Source organism: Dipodomys merriami, unplaced genomic scaffold (genome assembly GCF_024711535.1).
Source record: "Dipodomys merriami isolate MVZ:Mamm:240054 unplaced genomic scaffold, mDipMer1.0.p SCAF_17, whole genome shotgun sequence".
Taxonomy (NCBI): domain Eukaryota; kingdom Metazoa; phylum Chordata; class Mammalia; order Rodentia; family Heteromyidae; genus Dipodomys; species Dipodomys merriami.
Genome location: NW_027203048.1, coordinates 20,020,153 through 20,046,724, shown reverse-complemented (window position 1 = coordinate 20,046,724; position 26,572 = coordinate 20,020,153). Strand labels below are relative to the sequence as shown.

At 41.1% G+C, this 26,572-nt stretch overlaps 1 protein-coding gene across 17 annotated transcripts in view; it reads left to right on the top strand.

Annotated features, from left to right (window-relative positions):
* Window positions 1–26,572, top strand: part of Slc8a1 (solute carrier family 8 member A1) — a 359,713-nt gene that overhangs the window by 56,349 nt on the left and 276,792 nt on the right. For 3 of the 17 annotated variants that reach the window (XM_070025465.1, XM_070025461.1, XM_070025460.1), the window contains exon 1: window positions 8,199–8,304. The exons of 9 other annotated variants lie outside the window; for them this stretch is intronic. The gene's annotated coding sequence lies outside the window, so the exon portion shown is untranslated. Of the gene's footprint in view, window positions 1–8,197; window positions 8,305–26,572 lie in introns of those variants that run through there. 5 more of the 17 variants (XM_070025464.1, XM_070025462.1, XM_070025463.1 and 2 more) reach the window with 4 other exon arrangements.

Below are 26,572 nucleotides of genomic sequence, written 5' to 3'. Positions count from 1 at the left end.
AATTACTTCCTTACTGTTCTCCTTGGTCATGCCCACTTTAACACAACTCAAACATTGCTTCAAGAAAACCTCACAAAACACATCTATATATCACTTGATTCTTCAAAAGCCTTGAGTCTAATTATATCTCTGAGATTAAATTTCTAGTGGTCATGGATGACATTACCATAGAACTTTAAGTTCATGGACTTGGATGGAGTAGTCACTCACTGTTTGCTGCTTGAATGATTTAAAAATCCAGCCAGTATATAACCTGCAATATTTCCATTACACAATTGCCCAATAATTAGGTATTTTATATTAAGGTGCATCAGTAATTCAACCTGTTTATTGGTAATCTTATGAATTAGGTACATACTTCGAAGTGCTGAATAATTTTCTAAGCTTTACTTGACCAGAGATTTTATTTCTGGGGAAATAAAGAGAAAAAGAGACTAAAAAATAAAGATGTCTCAGGATTCATAAAATGCAAAATTCATATATATTTTTTCTGGCTTTGTATATAATAGCGATTTAAAAATTGCTATACCTCAGTCAAAAGCTATTTTAGCCTCTAAGCCTTGAATTGACTTGAAACTCAATATATAAATACCTACAAGTAAGGGACCATGATGTTAAATAAAAATTTAAGAAGTACACCACCAGTGCTGTTTCAAGTCAAATTTGTGAATTTTGACTTGGTATACTTTCAATAATTAAATGTATTGTCATAGCTAAGAACTATGAATATGACTGTCCTTGTGTAAGAAATGTGTGTATGGGGTATCTGTGACAAGATGTGCGACATGGGTGTATGCTGTGCATTGTATAATTGCAGATGAGAATGTAGACAGAAGGAAAAAGAGGCCTAGATTCACCGAGTGATTAGATTATATGTGTGGAAATGTCTTCTCTCCTCTCCAATGCTCTGGGACAAAAGAGTCACCCAGCCAACAACACTTACATCTGGATGTATTAATAAGATGCTATGCTTTAAGTAAAGCCAAAGACAAAAGATTGTCATTTAATAGGCAACCTCTGGGAGCCACCTGTCATTTGGAAAGGGCTGAATATGCCCTTGAATGCAGAGGCATAACCCAACATTTGCTTCTGTTGATAACCCTAATTTAGTCCTGTTGCTTCAAGGTAAGAATTCTGCAAAGAACCACAATTCAGAATAGAAACAAATCATCAGCAAAATAAAATATTGTGCTTTATCATTTCATCATTTTGGAAGCCTCAAAAAAGTTACAGCACTATCAACCAGAAATCCTAACAGAATTCTGTGCTGAAAAATGGATCAATTAAACTAGTACTTGCTCCCAAAATTCTATTTTCTTTTTGTTCTGCTTTATTGCTTTCAGCTTTATTTCCACATCCACCCTTATTCCCATATTTTGTGTTGATTTGTATTTTTATGCTTACTACCTATTTTCTCACTAGAATTCAAGCTCCGAAAGAGTTGGAACCTTAATGATGTGTTTTCTGTTGTTTCTCCAGTATCTAGAACAACAATGCCTGCTCCAGTGTGGTTCCTTATAAATATTTGTTGAATGAATACAGGATAAATGAAGAAACAAATGAATTAATAAGAACACTATCAACTCAATTTTCTCTGCTCAACCTTTTGCCTTTAATAAGTTGTTTGATAACTTTGAACATAATCAGGAAATTCAAGGGTTCTTTATTCTTGAAAAATGATTTTAAAAATTCAAATATCCAAGTCTTAAAATACATGGTTAATAAGGTCTCTTAACAGAGGGAATAAGAGATCATCTGGCTTGTTTATAAATTGGGTAAATGAGAGCTTATAAGTAATTCGCAAGATAGCCTACAAAGGGTCAGTTTACAGCTCAATCTTGTGGCTTAGTCAGATAGCCATCTCCGTGTGGTCCAGCCTTCTGTAATGTCATGGACAATCTATCTGTCATCACTGAGCAGGTGGTCAGGCGGGACCATGGCTGTGGATACGGTAACATGTCAGTTGCTAACTAGGGTCAGCACTACTTCAGCAAGGAGGTAATTGGAATTAAGTTGCCACTTGCATTGGACTGGGGCCAGCACTTACTGTAAGTAAAATCTTCTCTCTTCTTTCCACATACAACAGCCCCTTTCAGTGGACATTTGCATTCTATTCATTTATCCACAATGCACACAAAAGTGCTCTGGATTCTGGGAGAGGAGTAAGGGTTCAACAAGAAAGATTGATGTACTATACTGATAGCTTGGATTTTCTCGACCATATTTTCTAATCTGCAGATGTGTCTTTGTGCAATCTAGAAAGACCCTAAGCCGTTTACAAGCTTATGTTTCTAAGACTACTCCTCATTTGTATATAGTGTACAATGTCAATACTCAGTATAGTAGCAGAATAAAAAAGACTTTGTGCTGGAGGTAATGGGACATTTTTTTCATGTCTTGAACTTAGCTATGTGGTGTGGTGCCCATGGTTTTTAATAAGCTGAACCTTAGAAGCACCAAGAGAACAAAGCTTCCTCTTCAAAAAAATAAGCAAACAACCCAAAAGCACACAGCCATCAGAACTGACCTCTGACCAGGTACTAGATAGCTAAATATCTCCAAGGATATAGCCAGGCGGCCTTCAGTCATGTTTTAAAAAGAATAACCAGTAAAATACATTCAGCCAGGATTGAGTAAATCCTTTGATACTTTCTTTCTCGGTCTAAAAAATAAAAATAATCCATAGATTCTCTAACATAAAGATTTCTCATATAAAAATTAAATTATAGAAAACAATATTTTAAAGCCTACACAAATAACTTATTTTCCTAACCACTCTTAGAAATGCTGAAATAAATCCAAAGGTCGTGAAGGTTTTTCTGTGGCAGCATAGTAATTAAGAGGTAGAGAAAATAGAATGTAGTTTCTGAACTGTTCTTGATCATGATTATTAAGGACTCTAAGTTACACTGTGTGCATCTGAAGTTTTAAGAAATTACAATATCGAGTTTTCCCTATCCAGGCACTTCCAGTGGTTAAAACAAATCAGAATCATTAAAATCATAGGTTAAAATGCCCATAAGTTCAGTCTGTTTCTCCCATGTCTCTTTGCGATGACCGTTTTCAAGGGCTACTGTCTAGGCATTTTGGTAACCACTAAAGCATTGGCAGTTCTCAGAAGAGTCTAATCAGAGGCCAGCAATTGAAGATGCAATGAGGGAGCCATATATCATAGCCGGAGCCTTAGAAAGGAAATTTATTGAAGTAGCTGATGTGTACTCTCAGGGACAGAGCTTCAGAATGGGATGATGAGTGCAAGGGCCTGCTACAGAGAGCCCCAGGGGGCTCATCCACAGTCCCTATTGATAGAGAGTCCTTGAGTCAATGCTGGGGAAAGTCTTTGCAAAATTAGTAGAAAAGTTTAGGTCCTAAAGACAAAGTCCCCTGTTAACAAAGTTAATGTGACCCCCAAAACCTTAGGTATAAAAAAAAGTCTGTTTAAATTGGCTCTACTCTCAGATTTAATAGAGATAAGATCAAACTGATACTTGGACATAAAAAGAAAATGGATATGGTGGGTGAATGCAACCACAGTCTGTCCTTGCACAATTGGAAAGTGTAAGCAGCTTCTGCATAACAAAACCATAGCATAATCAGTATCAATAATGAGATAGCCAGGTTATTCAGAGCCCAATGTTTTGGTTAATTTATGAATATAAAAATTATGAGTTAAAACTTTAATACTACAAATAATAAAAATATCATCTAACTGCTATTTAAGTACTATTTTAACTACTATTTAACTATTTACTACTTGTAACTACTATTTAACTACTATTAACAAAAACTATTTCAAGCACATTATAGTATATACATCTATCCTCCCTATATCCCCTTGTAAATTTTATAATACAAGTTTTCAAGACAAGAATATTGAATTCTAGAAATTAAAATATTTCCCCAAGGCCACACAGTCAAAACAGAATTGCCAGTTCAACCCAGGTTATCTGAATACCAAACCTTGGTTCTTAACTGGATAGGGAGCTTTTCAGACTCACTGATTCTTCTCCATAATGATTCTGTGTTTGAGATCTCATTGGCAAAGTTGTGGGACACAGATTAGATATTTCCTGAGTGTAATAAGGAGCAAAAATGGAAAAGGAAGCGTTCAGATCAGTATAAGTTCAACCTTTGCATATAAGATGCTCAAAGATGGCACTGTAGGTTTCTGACATTCACAACTGTGACAAACTCATGAGTGATCTGGAGGAAGTGTCGTGTAACCCGTGGTAATAGAGCACAGGGGAGGAGCTTTGCACTTGCATACGCACCAGGAAGCTTGCGTTTCCACTCTGGATTTCTGTACCCTGGAGGGGGTCTTGAGAGTATGTGGAGACTGGTGTTTAAGTGGTCAAAACAAACCCAAAAAGCAAAATTTGACCTGCCAGAACAAGAAAAGAGGAAGAATAGCAGTTAGAAGTTAGAAGTTAGAAATAATCCTCACGGGACAAAGAGCCCTGGATACAACTAGCAGCAAAAAGACATCAAACCTTAAAGTAGGGCTTGGGATGTGGCTCAGTGGGAGAACACTTACCTAGCATTTAGAAAACCTTGGGTTTGATCCCTGTCCCTGCAAAAACAAAATGAAAATCAAACAAAACCTAAACCCTCCTCCTGAGGTTCTTGAGCAGGAAGAAGAGGCTACTGATAAACCCTATTCATTAACTAGGCTAGAAGTGCTCTCTTAGCTTTTTAAGTCAGAAATCTCTATGAGGCTGAGTCTATGAATGAGCACAGTAAGAAATGAGATGGAATGAAGGAAGACTAGGACTAGAATAAAATCACCTAAGCAATGAGGGGGGAAAACAAGACAAAACAACAACAAAAAGTCAAATAGCAGTGGTATCTCTGACTTAAGTAAATCAAAGTTTAAAAGAAGAAAAGAACTACAGCAAAGCGTTCATTTTGTTGAGGATTAAAAAAATCATTGTATATTTCCATACAGTATTGATCTTATCTTCTGTGGACTGGATATGAAGTTAGACGTAATTCATATCATTCACATGTCAACTGAAGGCAAATTTAGTACATGACCCCCTGAGTATTTCTTAGGAAAGAGTTTGTGAAAATGCGAACCATCTTCAGAAAGTATCCAATGTTATTCCTATAGAGTGCCCTAGGCAGCTGATCCTACCACTTTGGTTAGGTAGAGACTGAATCGATCACTAGCAAAGACTGGTGGTTTAAGTCTTCAATTCAGAGGGAAAAACAGCAATCAATATATAAGATTACCATGAAGAAGTCCTATTCATGCCAGATGGACAACCTCTGTCTTCTTACCAAACAGTTCTTGCTAAAGTTTCTTTTTTGCAAACCCTCAGCCTGCAGTGGCCTCGCTATTTCCTTACTTAGAGCTGTCGTCTCCCCCAGCCTGGTGCTCTTGATGTAGCCTTTGATAATTCTTGCAAATAAAAATCCAGTCATGTGTGATATTTAGGAGAGAGGAAAGGTTTGATTTGCCTTGGGGACTTAGAACCATTATAAAGATGCCCTTAATGGAAAAAGAAATGCAACAAAAATTAGGGACTCAGCCCTTGAGCCAAATCAAAAAGCATACCAAATCACTAGACTGCTTCTTAATTATTTTACATAACATACATAATACACCCCTCCACCCCCCACCAATAATCCAAATTAACTTATCAGTTTAGGCTAGAAGAGAAATCAAGGGGATCAAGGCTTAATGCCTTCTCAGCTGCAGCCAAGATGGATTTGGGGCAGTGAAGGAATAGACATTTACAGACTAGGCTTCTTGTCACCTCAAGTTACAAAACACACTTCCAAGAAAAATCTGGACTAAGTCGTTAAGTGGCCCATAATAACAATAACCAGCCACATCCTTCCCACAAAATCTAGTCCAATGAGGTAGTTTGCTGACGTTTCATTTACCTTTCACTTCCAATTCCTAACTCATTATTGTATTCTTTTTTTTAATGGTAACTGGAGTCTTTAATTACAAACTTTTCTTTGTCATTTAGAAGGCATCTGCTTTCTCTTCAAACCCCCATTATGAAGTGTGAGCCAAATATCTGACTCTCCCTGGAAGTTAGGGCTCTGAGCAATTTTTGGCTGAGGACATATTAGAACAGAGAGAGGGTGACCTTCTATGTCTCCCCATGTGCCAGTTGTCTGTGTAGTCTTCACAGTGGCGGTGGGGCATCCAAGAAAACGTAACTTAGCCAAAGAGAGTCCTGCAAATTTGCAAGACAAGAGAAGCTCAGTTTCTATAGCTAAGCCCAATGTCTATAACCACTCCATGAATGTCACAGGGCCCTTTGTGGTCCTGGTTCAGACAGCATCAAAGGCACTGTGTAAGTTTGCTAGATATTCAGACCCCAGGCTCCTTTCTGAATCTGCAATCCCCAAATGATTCATATCCACATCATATTTAAGGAAGACTTATCCAGAAAAGGATCTCTCAACCTTCACTGGCCTTACAAGCTGACCAGAGAACATAAAAATAAATTACTGAAGTCTGGGTCCCACCCCAAGAGATTCCAATTTAATCAGTCAGGGGTGTGGCCTAAGCACTGGGATTTTTTAAAGTTCCCCCAAGAGACCTGAGGTGCAGCCAGAGTTGAGAGCCACTGGCTTTGGTCCAGAGAGAGGGCTACTTTTCCCAGGAGCTTCTTTGATGCTGAGGCAGGCTGAGATTCCTAGAGTCCAGGACTGATTTCCAGAGCTGCACTGTAAGTACCAGGGGAGAACTCCACTAGAACTTAAAACACTCTGTCCTCTGCTTTGCAGCTCCCTTTTCTCACTCTGCCCCACATAGCAGCTACTGAAACCCCAACCCCAGTCCCCAGCCTTTGCAAAACCCACAAGAGTCGGTATATATTGCTACTTTAACAATACCAACTTGGGGCTCCACTGGAGACCTACAGGCATGTCTGTTGTGCATGCAGACAGCCTTGGTTGCTGGTGTGAACTCCACAGTAGGTCTAGCCTTTCATCCTGCCAAGTCATTAAGGATTTGTAAGGATGAATGAGCTGTCAAGAGAGCGAGAGCCTGCTGCAATGCTCCTTTATTAATTATGGGGAAGTGATGTATTGGCAATGGCAATGCTTCTCTTGGAAAGGACAATGAATGGTTCGTCGATTGCTGCATTGGGTCTCTTCCTGCCTCGGTCTTAGTGCTGAGTTTTCCTTTACTCCGCTCTGGACTTTTGTTTGTATTTATTTATTCTTTTTAAAGAGGCACCGTTTCCACAGTAATCAGCCGCTGGGTCTTAATTCCCAGGTGAGCTGACACCCGAGCGCTTAGCTGGGGAATCCCTCCTCGCCCCCGCGGCCCCGCCCATTTCCTCGCGCGTTTGTGTCCGCGTGGAGCAGCAGGGGATACCCCGGCAGGTCCGATGGCGGCGGATGCTTAAGCCCCGGCACGAACGCATCCCCCAGATCCCTTTGCTTCCTTCAGGAGAGGAAGGGGACGTGGGGGAGGAAAGATGTGCGGGGGGTAACAAATTCAGAGGTGAGAGACGGATGGACGGCTGGAGATCCGGGCTGCGTCTACGGATGCAGCCCAGGAAGAGAAGGGAAAGTTGCCCGCCTGTCTGCCTGTCTGTCTGCACGAGTAGCGGGTCCAGGGGCTGGGCGCCCCCCGAGGGAGCGTCGGCTGGGTCCCGAGCCCCGTGGAAACCTAATATGTAGTCTCCGCGGCCCGCTGCAGAGAGCTAAAGGCTGGTGGAGGTCTCCACCGACCCGGGGCGCGCGCGCGCGCGCGCGAGCGAGGGAAGGGGGGAGCGAACGATCGTCCAGGGCGCCCTGGGAGGGGCGGGGGTCGGGCCGCGGGGAGGGGGGGCGCTGAGCGTTAGCTGGCTGCGGCCGCAGCGGGGCTGAGCGCGCGTGAGAGCCAGCGAGGGAGCGGGTGGCGGGCGGGTGTGCGCGGGAGGGAGGGTAGAGGGAGGGAGGGCGCGAGCGAGGGAAGCCGGGGAGCGCGCGCGCCGCCTGGCCGCTCGCTCGTCCGCCCGCCCGTCTGTCCGCACGGCCCGCCGGCCTCCGCGCAGCCTCGCGCCCGCCCGCCCGCCGGTCCGCGCGCGGCGCCGCTCCGCCGCCCGCCGCTCGCTCCCTCGCTCCGGCTCGCGCGGGCGCCACTTGCACGAGAGCCGGTGGGCTGCCCCGCCGCCCGCCCGCTGCCTGCCGCAGCCGCCGCCCGCTTTGTGCTTCGCTCCTCCTCCCCGCCCCGCCGCCCGAGCGATGGGAGCGACCTCTTTCTGATCGCGAGCTGCGGAGACGGAGGGAGGGCGCCGCGATTCTTCCTAGCGTGGAGGACCCGCGGAGAATCCACTCCACTGCCCACCCCAGGTAAGACCCGGGGAGAGCCGAGCACACGGGCACCCATCCCGTACCGTTAACTGATTTTTCTCCTGGCTGTTCCCAAGGCTACAGTGTTGGCGAGACTGGCTTTTAAATTCTCTCTGTGTGTGAGAGTGTGTGTGAGTGTGAGTGTGTGTGTGAGCCTGTGTGTGCGCGCGCGCCTGCACATTTCTTTTTTATTTTTTAATTTCATTTTTCTGGATATCCGCGCTTTTTCTCCCTGCCCCCCTCCCCTTCCCCCCGAGTAAAATTGCTCAGGCTGGTGGTTTGGGGCGCGGGGTGCCCGCCCCGCTCGTACCCAGCCAGCCCGAGGTGGGAGAAAGGGCTCCCAGAGGAGGGATGCTGCGCCCTGCCCCGCGCTGGGCTCTGGCGGGGTGTGTGTGGGGGGATCTGGGGTGTGAGGGATTGAAGTCCACCCAGGAAATAGCGCTGCGGGATCCGGACGCTCCCCCCCAGGCCCCCCACCCCCCCCACTGGACGCCCCCCCTCCTCCCCCGCCCCGCGGTCAGCCCTCCCGCCGGCCTGGTCAATCTCTGGGGTCCTCCCCGAGGCCACACACTTGGCCAGCCACCTCTGCTGCTGCTGGCGGGCTCTGGGTGCTCTTCTTCTACCCCACCCCGGAATGCGGGGAGGAAGGAGGTGTGGCCCCGGGCAGAAGGGGACAGGACAAGGAGGAAATGTGAGCTGGGGAGGGGGCGGTGAGGGTTCCCAGTCCTGGGGCATTCTGTGCCCCGATGGGAGTTGGGGTTTCTGCACACACAAGCTTCTCTTCCCCGAGAGATTGCCAAGGGAACTTTGCAGCTCCATTATCTCTCTGTCTCCAGGGCTGTGCTGGGGCTTAGGGAAATGGTCAACGTAGAACATAGAATGATGTGAGGATTTCCTTCTTGGCTCCACCTTCATGAAAAAGAGAGACCACTCTTTAAAAAAAAATATTTAATAGCTGGACAATCAACTAGTGAAACCAAATCCATCTAAAGGATGCTTTATAAAATACGGCATCCTTGCACCCCCCCCCCCCACCTCCCATCTGTCTCTGTTTGATGAATGACTTGGCTAGCAATTTGTATTTCCCTCCCCAGATAAAGTGGCAGTGGCTGGGTTTAAAAGCAGGGGTGATCAAATTTAACTATATGTATATTCGGTATATGTGTATGTATATATATATATATATATATATATATATATATATATAAGTTTTTTGTGTCTGAAGAGAGCAATGTGCATATTATCTGCTGGCATTGGAAAGAAAGTCATGTGCACTAGGCATGGCTTTAACCCCTTCTTTGCCTGGCTCTGGTGAAGGCACTTCTCTGTTAGTCAGCCACTAAACTAGTGGTTGTGAATATAACAACACAAACTTTATCCTGCTGGAGGTGTAAAGACTAAAAAGAGAAAAAAGGATATCAGTGGGAGGTGTAGTGGAAGAAGCTTTTTAAAAAATGACAGATGTGGTGAAGACAGTACAGGCATCCTGATCATGGAGGAGCTGACAGAGTCTGTGGAAATTGCTGATCAGATCTGGTTCAAGGCATGGCTTGAGTGTCTCCAAACAGGAGCAGTTGAACATCCACAATCCAGGACCTGTGGAAGGATTTCCAAAAGGAAATGGGGACAAAGGCAATCAAGAGGGAATTCTGAAAGTATGTCCTCCCGCGCCCCCACCCCTACCCCAACACAGACACACAGACACACAGACACACAGACACACACACACACACACACACACACACACACACACACACACACACACACACACACACACACACACACACACACATACCCCACAAGCTTCTCTGTCACTCTGGGCTCTCCTGCAGCAAGTCAGGAAAGGAGGGAAGAAAATGGAGCTAGATGTTTCATTCATTTTAGTTAAAAAGAACACAAAGCCAGGAGAGGGATGGATTGTACAAATCCCGTGTCACTTGGATTTAGCTCTCTGCCTTTGCTAAACTTGCTTAATTGGGAGGTTAGCTGGGTGTGAAGGCAATAAGAAGGAAGGACAGCTTTCTCCATCTTTGGTCTTTGTGAAAGAGCTAGTGGCAGAGACCCACTTATTTCACCAAGACACAAAATGTGTTTCCTCAAATCCTTTTCCTTTTACAAATACACCCTGCTTGAAGAGACAGATCTAGTTGGGTCTAAGAGGTCTTTGGGTACAATTTCTCCAACCGATTATCAAAAGAGCCTGATCTTCTCTCCCTCCCTTTAAGATGGCTGTTATGTATTATTAAAAATGGAATGATAAATTCCTGGAAAAATGGAAGGAGATAAAGGAGGGGGTCTGTGTAGAAGTAAACCATTATTCACGACTGAACTGTGCAAGGGTCAAAAAGAATTGTTCCTGATAGCCAGACTTCACGCTATGCTGATAGCTTAACGGGGCTAAGAGAGGCTAGTAATGAACTAAAAATATAAAAGTGTGCCTTATATCCATTTACCTACCCATCTACCTGTCGAGACACTTTGTTACTAGATAATAGTTTCTACTACAGCATTTTGGATTTAGATTCACGAGAAGATAACCCTTTGTTGACCATGTAGGAGGAAGGAAAGTGCTTTTACTCCACATAAAATTATAGCAGGAAGATGAAGTATAGTCCACAATGCATACAATGCTAATTTGCAGGACTTAACATCAATTGCTCTCCTAAGCTTCCTATGTTTTGAAAAAAAGAAAATGTATTCCCAGAGAGCTATGGCAGTTGTGAACAAGCTATATTTAACATGTTTTTTTATCAGACAAAAATAGACTTTTATTTATCTTGCAAAGTAAACGCATGGTTCCTTCCCTTTTAGTGCTTAATCTATTTCTTTGACAAAATAAATCATGAGAAAAACTGCAGATCTCATGAAGTTGCATTCCTCTTTTGAGAAGCACGTTCATGGTAGTGGTGGGGAGGGGGTGTGGAGGGAGAAGCCAACATCAACAGAAAACATTCACTTTGCTTGTGGATGTTCCCGTCACACATTAAGACTTTTAATACCTGTTTCTTATGTGTGTGTTCATTGTGACCAGTCCTTTCTCCGCACTGCCTCAGGTAGAGGGAGAACAGTATGTTGGTAAGAAACAGGCCACCGGAACAGCGTGAAATGAAATAAGATCCAAATTGAAATCGAAATTGAATATGAGAAAAGAAATGCACAGTGAAAAGAGGATATTAGAGCACCTGGGATGCATGATTTGTATTTCTTACAGTGTGTGTGTATGCTGCTTTCAAATAAAAATTAAGTTATTGTTCTACAGTTGTTAAAAAATACATATTTAGGGATCAGTGTGCTGTTGCCTGTCTTCTATGTGTGTCTTGCAGCAGTTTTATTTAATTTTTTTTTGGCCTTGAAGTGATCTGTCTGTCTGTCTATCTATCTATCTATCTATCTATCTATCTATCTATCTATCTATCTATCTATCTATCTATTTATCTATCTATATTTTGCCAAGCCATCCATATCATCCACATTTTATAGCAACACCTTCCTTTACAACTGTCCTAGACTTCATGGTTAGAAACCCGCCCCCCTCCCTTCCCCTTATAACCTTTCCCAAATAGGCTCCCATCTGACCAAATTCTGCTGCTCCCTCTTGTGGCAAATATGCTCCCTGACTTTCTCTAGATCCCAGAATCCTACATAGATAACTCCCTTAAATGTCTATCATTTCAGCTCTAATTCTCAGTAGGAATTGTGGCTAACCAGGCCAGTGGGTTGCTGAACTAGCTGTTTCCACTTTTCTTTCTGAACAAAGGGATTTTCTGTTCCCTGGAGACATATCTGAGATTTAATGGAAGTAAATGTCAGGTGTTTTCTGACCCATTGGGGTGGACTAGATTCTGAAAATATGAGCTTTCAGAGTTTGCCTTTGAGATTTTGACTTGAACTCAGGGCTTAATATAGAGGGGCCTCGTTAAATATAGTGGGGTTATTTTCAATCTCTCTGTCTTTCTGCTCTTGTCCTTCCTTGCCTCTCATGTATACAAACATACCACGAAATACATTTTACATAGTATGTACTTTGAAGACTTAAACTCATCCATGAGTAGGTTCTCTGTACAACTTGTGAATTGAACAGCCATTTTCTGGCTTGGAAACTCCAAGAGTCAATGGTCCTGTGCACTTCTACCAGGAGGAGTTCAGGATTCAAGCAGGGAGATCTGGTGTCATCTTCCAGAGTGAATCAAGTTGGCAAGATAGTTGAAGGAAGTCTTTGATGCCCCAAGTGTTACTTGTAGACTCTCTTTTTCTTTGTCCTTTGAAAATTTCCTAAGCAAAAAAAGGTAAAATTGACACAGGTTTTAAAGAGAATTGCATTTTGACATTACATGAAACTTCCTAGCCAATCTCGCAAGAAGGGTAACATATGCAAGGAGAAAACGTAGGCCAGCCGAGGATCTGAAATTCACACTATTAAAATCATTCACTTGAATAAAGGAATCTTATCTAGTGGATCCCTATTAAAATCCAACAGTATTCTCCAGAAAGAGCTACAGTAAATTCTCAAAAGCTATTATTCACCTATGCTCATTTTTGAACTTAGTCTGATTTAGGTAATTGGCTGGTAGAAGGTCCTGGATCCTAGAACACAAAAAGATATGGAAGAAATGAAAGAGGCTTAAAACTAGGTTGGTGCCCAGTAAGTGACCCAGAGGACTCCTCTGGTTGGGGAGTGTGATGGAGCAGAGTATCTGGGAAGAGAGCTGTTGATGGGAGGGGTAGAGGATAGCTAGAGAGAGGCAGCAGAATTTTCCTTAGTGGTAGAAATTGAGTCATTTCTTGAATGTTTAGTTGTTTCTATTCTTTGGAGAAATGGCAAAATGTTTTCCTGCAAGTGAATTGATATTCTTAAAAATCTTCAATGGGTTCTATTGTGCCATTGCATAATATTCACTGATAACCTAGAATGTGACAAAAGGCCTCTAGAAAACTAAATGTAAATATGAGTCCAAATTAATTTTTTTGAAAAAAGACAGACAGGAAAAGTATCACTCTGCAGATGTCCATGCATTTGAAGCCAGAGTGGTGCCTTGGTTAATTCCACTGTGAGATGAGATCAGAGAGCAAGATAGTAATTCAGTAATTGACATCAATTCAACTAAGACATGCGCTCCATGTATGCAAAGGCCTGCAGTGGACATTTCAGGAGTGCAGATGAGGAAGAGAAGTTATGTGAAATTTGCTGCCATTGTGACATGTGTGAAATATGTCAGCTATGTACTTGTTTTCTCATTTTGACTAAGATAGATCATTATTTTTCAGCCAAAGTAATGGAGGAGTTAAAAAGAGAAAGAACTTTGGGCATAGTTTCATGGAGAAGTTCACATTTAGTTCATTCTCAAAGAATGTAAAATATAAAAAAAAACAAATTGGGGCTCTTTGTGAAAAATGTAAACCCTGCTCATCTAATTTGTGACAAGACCAGCCCTGAATCATTGGTCAAGGCCATTTCCAGGCTCTTCTGATCTGCTGTATTCCAATCAGGGCCATGCCACAAGGATTGTGTATCTAGAGACAAGAATGGCATCATAAGCCACTGCACAACTGTATTTTGCATATGGGGGTAACATTTCGTATGAGCTAGCAGAGAGAGGATTCCATAGTCAGAGGTGAGGGCTGCCTGTTCCTCCCTTAACTTTGGCTTTGTTTCCATCCACATTCAGAGTTGATTTTGCTTAGTGGTTTATCACTGATGTTCGTATGCTTTCTTGATTGAAAATTTCCAGCTTCTCATTTCATCTGATACCCTTTAAATCATAGGGCTCAGTGTCATCCTTTGGGTCTCTGCTCAATAGAGAACATCCATTTGCCATGCTGACATTGCTGGGATTAGAGGAATTGATGGTGGATGATGGAACTGTGTTCTTTGGAGAAGCTGTACTTGAATAGTAGAGCTGAACATTGGGTTTCCCAAAAGAAGCCCCCACATGCTACATCTAAACCTACACCATCTCTATGTATTATACTTGGAGAAATGCCACCTCTCCAAAGTTTCAAGTGACTCTCCTAAACTAATCTTTCATATATTTAAGGTTTGGGATGGGGCTGGGGGATCCTAGAACTAAAGTTTGTGTCTTGGTGTTGGGTGGAGTTTGTGGTTCTTTTTCCATAATTCCTTGCTCTCTTTCTTCCATAGGGCATGCAGTTCTTTTTAGAGATTCTCTAGCCAATGCTTTTGAGTTTATTAACACTGAGTTGATGAACACTGAAAAGGCAACTGGCATCATGAAGTTTTATTTTAGTTTGCTGTTTCACAAATAATCAGAAGAAGACTATGTAAAATTAAATGACTCTGAGAGTAAAGTCAGAGATAGTAGATATTAGAAGTCATTTCATCCAAGCTGCATCTCCTCACAGTGTAGAATACATCCAGAAACTTGCCTAGATGAATCCCTAGATGACTAGGGATTCCCAGGAAAGGATGAAGAACTATGATATACTTCTAATTTAAGAATATTAACTCAGTGGTAGAGTGCTTGCCTTGCATGCATGAGGCCCTGGGTTCAATTCTTCAGTACCACATAATCAGAAAAAAGCCAGAAGTGGCACTGTGACTCAAGTGGTGGGCACTAGCCTTGAGCTGAAGAGCTGAGGGACAGTGCCTAGGCTCAGAGTTCAGCCCCCACGACCGAAAAAAAAAAAGAGTATTAATTAGAGTTGGGTACTGGTGGCTCACACCTGTGTAATCCTAGCTACTCAGGAGGCTAAGATTTGAGGATCATGGTTCAAAGCCAGTCTGAGCAGGAAAGTCTATGAGACTCTTATTTCCAATTAACCACCAGAAAAGTTGAAGTGGAGCTGTGGCTCAAAGTGGTAAAGCATTAACCTTGAGCAGAAAAACTCAGGGACAGCGCCCAAGCCCTAAGCTCAAGGCCCATAACTGACCAAAAAAAAAAAAAAAAAAAAAGAGAATTAAAGAATCTAGAGTCCTCAGTCTTCTAGACTGAAGATCAGCACACGTATTTATAATAGTTACATTTGTTTGAATTTAGCAGGTGGTGTATTTAACATTATTAAAGTAGCTTCTTTGAGCTCATGTTAGTAGAAAATCTTGAGGATTTTTGTGAGGAATACTAAGTGGATAGCACAGATTTTGGCATATGAGTACAGAGTAAGTTTTGGCTCACAACTTGGGAAATAAATGGTGAGAGCAAGTACTCGTGGCCCTTCTTGTATGTCCTTACATGCATATTTTAATTTGTAGTAGAGGAGGTTGTCAAAAGAAGGTAGAGAATAGTACGTATATACAGAATGAATATACCAAATAACATTAGGTACATAGTCTACTTCTTTTAAATGGCCATTAATTAAATGCTTTTGGTTTGTAGACCATAGGATCTGTCACAGTTATTCAGCTCCAATCTAGTAACAAGGAAGCAGCCATAAGCCAAACATAAACACTAGACAGAGCTCTTTCGATAAAAACACTAAAATTTTAATATTGCATAATTTTCACATCATGAAATGTTCTTCCCCCACCAATTTCCCTTGCTCATTAAAAAATAAATGGAAACAAAACATTTTAATTTCCGGCCATGGTTTGTCTGCTCCTGACACACACTGTAGATTGTGAGAGAAACAAATCCTACATCAGTGGGTTTAGGACATTCTAGCAATTGGTGTAGTGTAGAAAGAGATGGCCTAGAAACTCAGAAACCTTATTTTAGATTCCAGTTCTGCTGCTTCTGTGATTTGGGGCTTTGAAAAAAGTCTTTTTCAGTTAGTTACACTTGGTTTTAGTGAGGCCTGAGTTTTCTTGGGAAAAGGGAGAAAGAGAGTTGACTCTTAAGGTCTGTCCTAGCCACTAAAGGCAGTCATAGAAAGGGAAGACTAACATTTGAGATTAATCACAAAGGACAAGTATGAAAGCCTGGGAATGAAAAATATGGTACATAGCTGGGTAATTTTCATATAGTGGCTCAAGCTGACTATCAGGAACAGGAAATCTGGAAGGTGGACAGGTTCTTGTGATGATGTCAATACCAAAGTGTAATATTAGAATAGTGGTTACAGATGTTTTAGAAACCCCTACCCCCCATTTAATGGAGGAATGAGAGAAGAGAGAGAGAGAGAGAGAGAGAGAGAGAGAGAGAGAGAGAGAGAGAGAGAGAGAGAGAGAGAGAGAGAGAGAGAGAGAGAGAAGGGGGAGAGGAAATGACATGTTCTTTAGGACATGGGAGAGAGCTAAGATCAGCAATCATTTCTTTTAGTCCCTAGACCACCAGCAGTGTGGCAGAAATCAGTTAATTGCAGTTAGATTGCTCATATTTCCAAGAGGGAAAGGCTTACATCTATTACAAAAACTACTTCTGGTATATTTCAAACATGAGGAAATAGGTTTTTGAGCAATCCCATTTTAGAGAAGGCTAGTGGCAAAAGCGTCATCTGAAGGCCTTGCTCTCTAGCAACCTTTGCTTGCTTTCCTGCTGCTTTCTGTGTTTTAGCTCAGATGTTCTTTGTTCAGAAGAACCTTCCTCACACACTAATGAGTTGAATCCTCAATTACTCACTCTCCTAAGCTTGTGGGTTTTTTGGCTCCATAGCACTTTTCCAAGTTAATCATTATGGGAAAGGGTGATAGTGGTATAAATTAATATTGCCTCTCTTTCGGCTAAATTATATCCTCCATACAGTTGGTATTTTTGTTTCTCATGGTGCTATGATATTAGAACCATTGGAGTTAGAAATGTGACAGAATTTGGTATTTATTTTTGAATGAATGAATGAATGAATGTTTTCACTAGTCATTAATATTGGTGAAAATTGCCCTTGCTTTAGCAATGATTTAATAGGCAGAAATTATTTTCAGTTATTAAGTGATTAAATGGTTGGCGTTTCTTTCTCTGCTGAATCCCCCTTCCCCTCTTTTGTTCAGGGCTCCTCTTAGGGTTACCTTTTTGATAGATCTTCATCTGTCCCACCATATTAACAGTAGTTTCATTATAGTTACTAACATGACCTTAATTCCTTAAGTCAATATTTAAACCATTTTTTCATGTACAAGTGTATAGGACTAGCTGAAAGAGTATCTCACTAGATGCCCTATTTAGTAGACAAACTATATTTTATGAATCACTCAGGGATTTGAGTGTGGGGTTTGTGTAAAACTTTTGTATTTTCCCACAGCTGTCAACACTCCATTTGCTGGGGGGGGGGTTTGTTGTTGTTGCTTTTTAAAGATTACTGCCTTTTATACTGGTTCTTTGTGTACTTATTCTTGGTTTTAGAGCCAGGATGCTACTAAGTATGTTGTCAGTAATTCCAAAAATTGTTGCACAAACAGTGATGAAAATGCACAAACAGTGATGAAGGATCATCATGAAGTAAGCATCTATCTGCTTGGTAATATGTGTGTGTGTGTGTGTGTGTGTGTGTCTGTGTGTCTGTGTGGTAATTTCTCTTTAATACTAGTGCTCTATTCAAGTGCATTTTGTTCTTTCAAGGACTGTTACCTGAGACTGTTTAGGAAAGTTTGAAAGATACACATACATCAAGTTGATAAGGTTCCAGCTTATGAAAAGCTTTCTACTTGAAGATGAAACTTAAGTGACTCAGGGAAAAGCTTGTTAAATTCACCAGCCATTGCTCACCTAATCAGCAAGTTTCTTATTTAAGAAGATAGTAGGAAAAACAAGGAAAAAATCACTGTGGATATTCTGTCTCCTTGATTGAAATTGACTTTTGTATCCATTATCACCGGTTCTAAGAGGCAGACTAGTAAGAATGTGTGGGTGAAACAATGCAACAGCAATACTCATGTGACACTATATTGGAAATGAACTTTACAACTTGGAGGAGAAAGGGGAATCAGGGAGGAAGGAAAGTGGGAGAAAACGAGGGAGAGGTTTCAACAAGAAATGTACTCATTACCTTACTTATGAAACTGTAATCCCTCTGTACATCACTCTTACAACAACAAAAAAAAATGTGTGCACAGATTAGATATACCCTTGCATGGAAGTGAAGAGGTAGAGTAAGAGCCTACAATTTAAGGAACACAGTTTTCTTAGCACCCAAGTCTTCTGATCTGGTCTGGAGTCCATGTTTCTGTGTGTTTTCTTGCTCTACTTAGGTTATTCATATGGAAATTGGACAGTTCTCTGAAGCCTTCCATTTATTCTGAGTCGTAGTCCATATTCACGTAGTGTTCTAGAGATCCTTGCATCTTTCAGCTTAGAGGAGGCAGAACTAACCTGCAGCGAAAGTATAAAGTAGGTGCTTCATAAATGACTTCAGTGTTTTAATTGCTTCTTTCAGAGGTTTTATTGACTCCAGTTAGGGTCCATCCTCCCTCAGCCTGCAGTTCCCCCCCCCCCGGCTTTATAAAATCCTCCCCGATCTCACACACACACACACACACACACACACACACACACACACACACACACACACACACACACACACATAAAATCCTCCCCGATCTCTCACACACACACACACACACACACACACACACACACACACACACACACACACACACACACACACACACACACACACACACACACACACACACACACACACACACGGCTTTATAAAATCCTCCCCGATGACCCAGTCTGTGAGATACAAAACTCATCTGATATATTATTCTCATCATTAGGAAAACAGTGTCTTTTGACTTTCAGGCACTAGCTTCTCTCCAGCTCCTTACATAAGCACGTGTTCATTGCTCATACGTCTGCCCCAGGGCTTGTCCTGCCCTCCACTATGTTCTTCCCTTTATGTCCTTCTGCTCCTAGGGGTGAGGTCAAAAGTAAAATTTTATTGTTCCTCTTGAGACCTGTTGCATAAGTGATGATGAGGCCAACCTCTCTGCATTTTAATGAGTTTCTTAGGTGATATTTGTATATGTGGGGGGTGGGTGTGATAAACTGAATTTGGAAAAGTGTTCTTCTCTGCCTTAACCATGTCTCTTCTTCCTTCTGAAATGTTCGCTTCATCTCTCCAGCTTTTGTCATTTTTCTGATCCTTTAAATTGTGGAATTTTCCTGTTTTTCTGTGAATTATTGAACATGATGGCAACTTTCAGCTGGAGACTATAACCTATTAGGTACAGGGATGGTGTTTCACCATCTTGAAAATGCCTGCAGTGCACATCATAGTTCTGTGCACATGGAAGCCAGTCAGTAGATGCTTGATGAGTATTTGAAATGTCCACCCCCACCAGAACTAGAAGCACAGCGGGTGAGCGATCACTAGATACACACATTTATTAAGGTTAAATGTCAACAGGTTCATGCGCTTCATTTTTTTTTTTCTGCAGAGAATCTTTTTGAGTGGCCTAGATAAAAAAATGCATGAATAGGATTTCACTCTTTTTCAGCATGTAAGGTAAAGTTTCAAAGAAAGAACGTTCTTTTTAAAGTTTTTTAAAATTGTTATTGTAAAGGTGATGTATGGGGGTGGGGGGAGCCTACACTTACCTAAGTCAGGTACTGAGTACATTTCTTTTTGAACAGTGTTACCCTTCTTTCTCCCAGTTTTTCCCTCTCCCCCCAAGTTTTCTGGTTCATTTTCAACATAGTGTCTAGTGAGTATCACTGCTGTATTTTGTTCACCCTTTTGTCCTACCTTTTCTATGCTCCCTCCGTTACACTCCCCCAAACAGATAAATTTACATATAAGACAAAACATACAGAAAACAAAAACAGCAAGAAAGAAGGAAAAAACAACAAAACCTCTTGTTTTCATTTCTTGGACTTCATTTTGATAAACATCATTTTATAGGATCATATGCGCATAACTATTGAGCCTTTGTGATCCTCTGAAGAATATGTTACTTTGGTCTCACCATGTGAATGTGTCCTGTACAATTTAGCATGTCCAAGTGTATTTTATTTTGTCTTTTACCATCCAGTGTGTTTACTTGTAGATTTATAGGCACATTCCAGTTACACCAAATGAGAAAAACCATGGATCTTTCTCTTCAGGATTGGTGGTGAATAGCTTTTGCTCTGAAGTAGTTATCATTGTCAAGATGCCCCTGGAAGATTCATTCACTACATGGAAGATGCCCTAAGCTACCTTGTGTCCAGAAGTAAATGATACTTGAAACCTCTTGGGTGTAGGACCATATGCTGAGTGATTCAAGTTTCCAGAACCCTGGTATAGTCACCTAAGCACTCCTGTGCATCAACCTGGGACTGTGGCTAAAGAGAGTTCATCTTCACTCTTCAAATGACATGGCAGGTCTCTTTAGTAAAGGAAGAGTTCTGTCTTCTAGTAAAGGAATTCATTCTTTAACTGTAGTAATACCCTAATAGAGTGTGAGCCCTTTCAGACATATATCTAACTCATCTTTCAGACCAAATATCTGGCACAAATGAGTGGCTAAGAAAAGTTTGGCAGTTGACAACATGGATGAATATCTTGTTCTTAACATTTTTTTGGATTGTTGAACAGTTTTAAATTAAAACAAATAATAAGTCTTGACTCTAAAACAATACATTTCTGAACTACATTGAGATCTTGAAAAGTAACTATTTTAGTAGTAGTAAAGTGTTAACTTGTGATGACAGAATTCTGTATCTTTTTTTTCCCTGGCTCACCACAATTGCATCTTCCTATCTTTTTAGTTTTTCTTGCCCATTTGTAGGACTTCTTTCCATTTTCTGTTCTCCTGAGAAAATGGGAAATCCTTGAGTTTGTTAGGTGATTTTAGAATGATTTCAGACTTCAAACTTTAGCTGATGATCCCCCAATTGGATCATCTTTCCCTGGCTACAGGAACAAATATGAATCGCTTACAAAACTTGTACTTAGAGGGGGAGACTGGAGTAGAAAACATACCAAGTCCTTGTGAAATAAAGCCACCTATACACATTCATTCAGGGGCGAAGGAAGGCCTGCCTGAGAAGTTACTCTTATCCAATTCCTGAACTACAGAAAATTTGGTTCTCCAAGAATGGTATCATTAGCCTGTGTAGGGAAATTTTTAAAAAATGATGTAACTCAAAGTGCCTAGATTAAAATTAAAATCCTTGTTCTGTCAATTAAGTCTGTATGACCATATCAGCTTACTTTTATTACTTTTTATTACTTTTTATTTAATTTGTAAAGTAAGAATGATAATAGAGACCTCATTGCAGTATTTTCAAAGTGGTTAAGTTAATTAGAGGCAAAACAACTCTCAAAGCACCTGGGGCATAGCACATGTTCTGGGGGTGACCTCAGTTCCTTATTTCATCAGTGCCCAAGTGGGCCTTTCCATCTCTGCTGTGTGTGGGACCCTGGTGTAATGAAAATGCCGTACAATTCTTGCTCACTCCACATGGAGCCCAAGGTTAGAAGAAGGTCTTTCCTCTGAATTCTTCTTTACTTATTTTCTATTGGAAAGTTTTTCTTCTTCTCTAGACTTGATCCTTCCACTCACATTTCCATGTGAGCAGGCAGAACTAATGTATTCATATTTAAACTCATGGTGTTCTCCTTTTACAGGGCTTCTGTGATGCAGGTCATTTTGGGTTGATGTTTTGATATCATTTAGTTTTAATGAAAGGTGAGGTAGCTATGCTTCCTTGAAGAAGTCTATAGAATTAGGCTATGCAGGCTCAACAGGGCAGAAGCAATCAATAACCCAGGGCTGGTGTAATAAGACCCATAACCAGGTGCTAGGGATGAGATCTCAGTCCCAGGTCTCCTCTTTATGCTGGACATCAATTTTTCCAGACTACATGAGCCGGAATTGCACTTAGTCTCTCCATTGGCTAAACCTGATACTGGTTTTTCCACCAGATACCCTCTGCTCATTTTAGGACACATTCATTTTATACAGACAGTATTTTTAAAGGCAACGACAGGGACCAATTCCCAGATTCTGGGTCAGCATCAGAGATTTGGTAAATGAGCACATGGCAGTTATTTTATTCACACAATAAATACATGCTGCTTATCTTCTGTGCCCCAAGATCTCTTCTAGGAACTGGGAATATGTCAATGAAAAAGTCACTGTACTGAGCATTACAATCTAGGAAGATTTTTTTTTTTTTTGTCAGTCATGGGGCTTGAACTCTGGGCTTGGGCGCTGTCCCTCAGCTCTTCAGCTCAAGGCTAGCACTCTACCACTTGAGTCACAGCTCCACTTTTGGCTTTTATTTATTTATTTATTTGTTTGTTTGTTTGTTTATTTATTTATTTATTATCAATTGTGGGATTTGAACTCTGGACTTGGGTGCTGTCCCTCAGCTCTTCAGTTCATGGCTAGTGCTCCACCACTGAGCTACAGTGCCACTTCCAGTTTTCTCGTGACTTATTGGATAAGAGTCTCGCGGACTTTCTTGCCCAAGCTAGCTTTGAACCATGATCCTCAGATCTCAGCCTTCTGAGTAGCTAGGATTACAGGCGTGAGACACTGGTGCCCAGCCCTGGCTTTTTATTTTTGTGACTATAGAGAGAGTCTCACAGATATTTCTGCCTGGGCTGGCTTCGAACCAGGATCCCCAAATCTCAGCCCCCTGAATAGCTAAGATTACAGGCATGAACTACCAGCGTTCAACAAGGGATGAGATCCTGATTCTAGTTTTATAAATTTAAGCAGAAGAGTTTAAGACAGAAAGCCATTTCTTTCCCAGTGTGTCACAAACTAGCTGTCCCAAGATATCAAATAACAGAGAAGAAAAATCTCTATTTGGAAAACGTTAAGAGAGTCACTGTGGAAACCAAGTTTCCTCCCGACCTCTGAGCACAGGCTGATAGCCAGAAACGGTAACTTACACCTAGAGAGGATGATGGAGTGACAAAGACCTTCATGTTCTGACATCCTCTCTTTGTTGAGAAGCATTTGGAAGTGCGAGCCTCATGTGTGGATAAAGATTTATACTTGTGTTAGTATTGCCTTAGAAATAGATTAGTTGCTCAACTTTGACACCTTTAGTCAGGAAGAATAACATAGAAGGGAATTCCAGGTCCTATCAAGGGGAGTCAAGGAATTCCTCAGAATAATCCCAAGTTCCAGTAAACAGGAGGTAATAATCAGGCTGTCAAATACCTGGGCTATGGAATGCCAGTATGTTCTCCTTTTCTGAGTCAGATACTCCATGACAGTTATGAAATGGGATACATCGTCCAACAGAAAATAAGGCAGTCTACACTCTCCTTAGGCTTCAGGCCTCTTTGCTGTGGAGGCTGTACCTCCTGTACTACAACTTGATAATGTTCTGGCTTGCTGTGACCTGTACTTCAGCACGGGTGACTAGGTTACTAGTAGCTGAGAAACCATCTTTTGTTAGTATCATTCAGGTGGTAATTTGTTTCTTTTAATACTTTTTATTGTAAAAGTAGTGTACAGAGGGGTTACAGTTACATGAGTAAGGTAATGGGTACATTTCCTATCCAGCATTGTTACCTCCTCCTTTGTTTTTCCCCTACCATCTCTTCCCTCCCCACCTCCCCAACTCCTCCCTCAGGTGGTAATTTGTAAGTGATGCAGTTGTTTGTTTTGTTTTAAAACAAATAATGAGTAGAAGATAATTCAGGTGTTCTTCATTCTTGCTGAAGGTGCATTTGGATGATGTCATGGATATTTCTAGGTGGTCCCTGTCCATAGACATGACTTGCTTTGAATCCACCATAAAAGTCAGTCTACACTTGTTTCAGCATTCACTACAGCAAGACAGTATAAAGGAAAGTCAGGTGCCTTTGTTCCTTTCTTCCTGATTCATTTTCCTAGGAAAATATCTTTGAGGAGCAGATAGAGAAGATAAAGTAGAACTGATTTGAGCCTTTCTCTCACTGGAAGGAAAAACTCTGAAAAAAGCAGACAAAGGAACTTAAAGTTAGATAACATCTACCCACATCCTCACAAGCATTTGGATTTTGTATTAATTTAATAAAGAAAGCAACTTAAGTCCAAAGAGTTCTTTCCAGTTGCTTCATTGCCAATAAATTACATCAGTGCTTTGTGTCTACAGATTTCACAAATTAAGATGCTGTCGCTTTTTGAATATAATTGTGAATTTCTTAAGGACTTCCCTTTTCCTCTGAGACTGAAAATGATTTTTTTTTAAAAAAAAATGGTTCATCTACCTTTTTAACTCTAGTAAACTTTTGCCTAAGAATATATGGTGAGATGTGGTCTAAAGCAGGGATGAAGCAGGGTTGACCTGAGAGATTTCCCTGACAGTCCATGTAGGAAGAGGTTGCCAGGAGATTGCTAAAAGCCAGAGAGTCTGTCTCTAGGAACATGCTAACCCTTGTACTACATCATAGTAATTGATGCTGGTTTGTTTGAGTCTCTTTAATCCATAAGATAAGAGTCAGGCTGTTAGAAACCTTACATAAGGTTGTTGTTACCTAGTGCCTCCTAACCCCACATGGAAGCCAAGAGCCTTTCCAGTGAGATACTTCAAGATCATGTCCAATGTTTGTCAAAGATTACTTCTTACACAATGAGAGACAGCATAATTGAGCCACTAATTCTATCCGTCTTTGAGACAGAGTTTGGATCATTATAAAGCTTACTATATTAAATAGAGTTAACCTATCTAAACCCCTATTCTTCTTTTAATAGGCTAGTAGTACCTATTATATATAGTTTTGGTGGGGGTACTGTGGAGTGTACAACTCTAGGGGGTGCTGTTTGCAAGGACTATGATGTACATAGCACCACCAGGACTTGTATAACACAGAAATGCTGTTTATTATAAATATTAGATATAATTGATATATCTAAAGTATTTATACAGTATCTACAATAGTATTTAAAAGAGAAGCGAGTATTAGTCTCTTAGGAAATGGATTATGAGTTGTAAGTGCTTTTTCAAATCTTGATTTTAAGCAGAAAAGAGCAAGAAGTGGTTTGGGGCACAGTAGACACAATCTGCAAAGTCCTGAAAATAAGAAAGCACTGTCTTATTAAGGACATGGAACAAATTCTGTACTCTGGCGTTCAGAGGTCAGATCATAAAAAGGCCTTGAACCAACTATTGAGGGGTTTGGATTTTGACTGCAGGGCAATAAGCAGTAGACAATTAATAGGCTGAAGAGGAATGAGAGTATCAGGATCTGCTCTTTAAAAGTATATTTTGGCTGAAATTTAAAAAAAAATGGAATGATGATTGACAGTGACTTGGAGTGGTTAATTGTATCAGTCTTGGAGACTGACACAGATTTGAATCTTTCTTCAGTGTTTACTGTCTGTTCAGTATGTTAATTATGAATATTTTATCTTTCTAATTCTTATAGGTTCCCAAACATTTTAAGTTGTAAATCTAGCAAAAGAATCATCCCAGAAGTGTCTTGTCATTTTTTAACGTTAGCTGTCTGCCATTTAATTTTAACTAAATTCCAGATATTGAATTGACTTATAAAGCTGAACATATTATGGTAAACAAGAACTGGTCTTCTTGTGCCTTGTAATTTATCTGTTCTCCACAGAACCAAGTGAAATGCCTTCTAAAAGAGAATCAGATATCCTATCTTCCACCCCATCAAAGCCCAAGGTTCTAATTCCACTCATGAACCATTGACCATTGTCACTGTACCCCTAGTTCTTAAGGCCTACCTGTTCCTGAATTGCCTTCTTGCCCCACTGGTTTCTCTGTGGTACTGGACTGTGCCAAGCACTGATATTCATTGGGGCCATTGTACTTGGCTGGGATTGTCATGGTGCAGATAGCCATAGGCTTCATTGCTCACTTTCTTTAGGACAATGTTACCTTGCCAGAGAGGCCTACCTTATCCAACCAAGATAAAAACCACATGTTCCACATGGACACACACAACTCCTGTTCTTAGATTATGTCACACCCAAACTATAGTACATTGTACTAGCTGACCTTTGACTTTGTTTATTTTCCCCTCCCTATTAGACTATAAGCCCAGTGAAGACAAGCAACTTTGTTTAGCCCACTTATGAAGTCTCAGGAAAAGTAGAGATCAGGTCATTCTAAAGTTCTCATTAAGCACCCATTCATATTTATGTAGCGATATAAGGGTGTTGGAACCACATGTAACATTCTTCCTGCAGGCTGGTCAAATGTCATCTTGTTTTAAACAAATCCCACACCACCCTGCCAAATCCTGTGATGATAGAACCAAATAAGCATACTGACCAGGAAATTGTATACCTTAGAAATAGGTTTCTTCTACGTGTCAGCCTTTTTTTACTTAGATTGGACACTGACTGTGCCAACACTCTATAAAGGGCTTCTTTAGTATGGAAGAAATGCAGAAAAAAACCTGTTTCCCATTTGTTGTGGCCTAAATAAAAATGTTAGACAGTTGAAGTTCTACTGAGATGTACCAGGCACAAAGATTCTCCTGG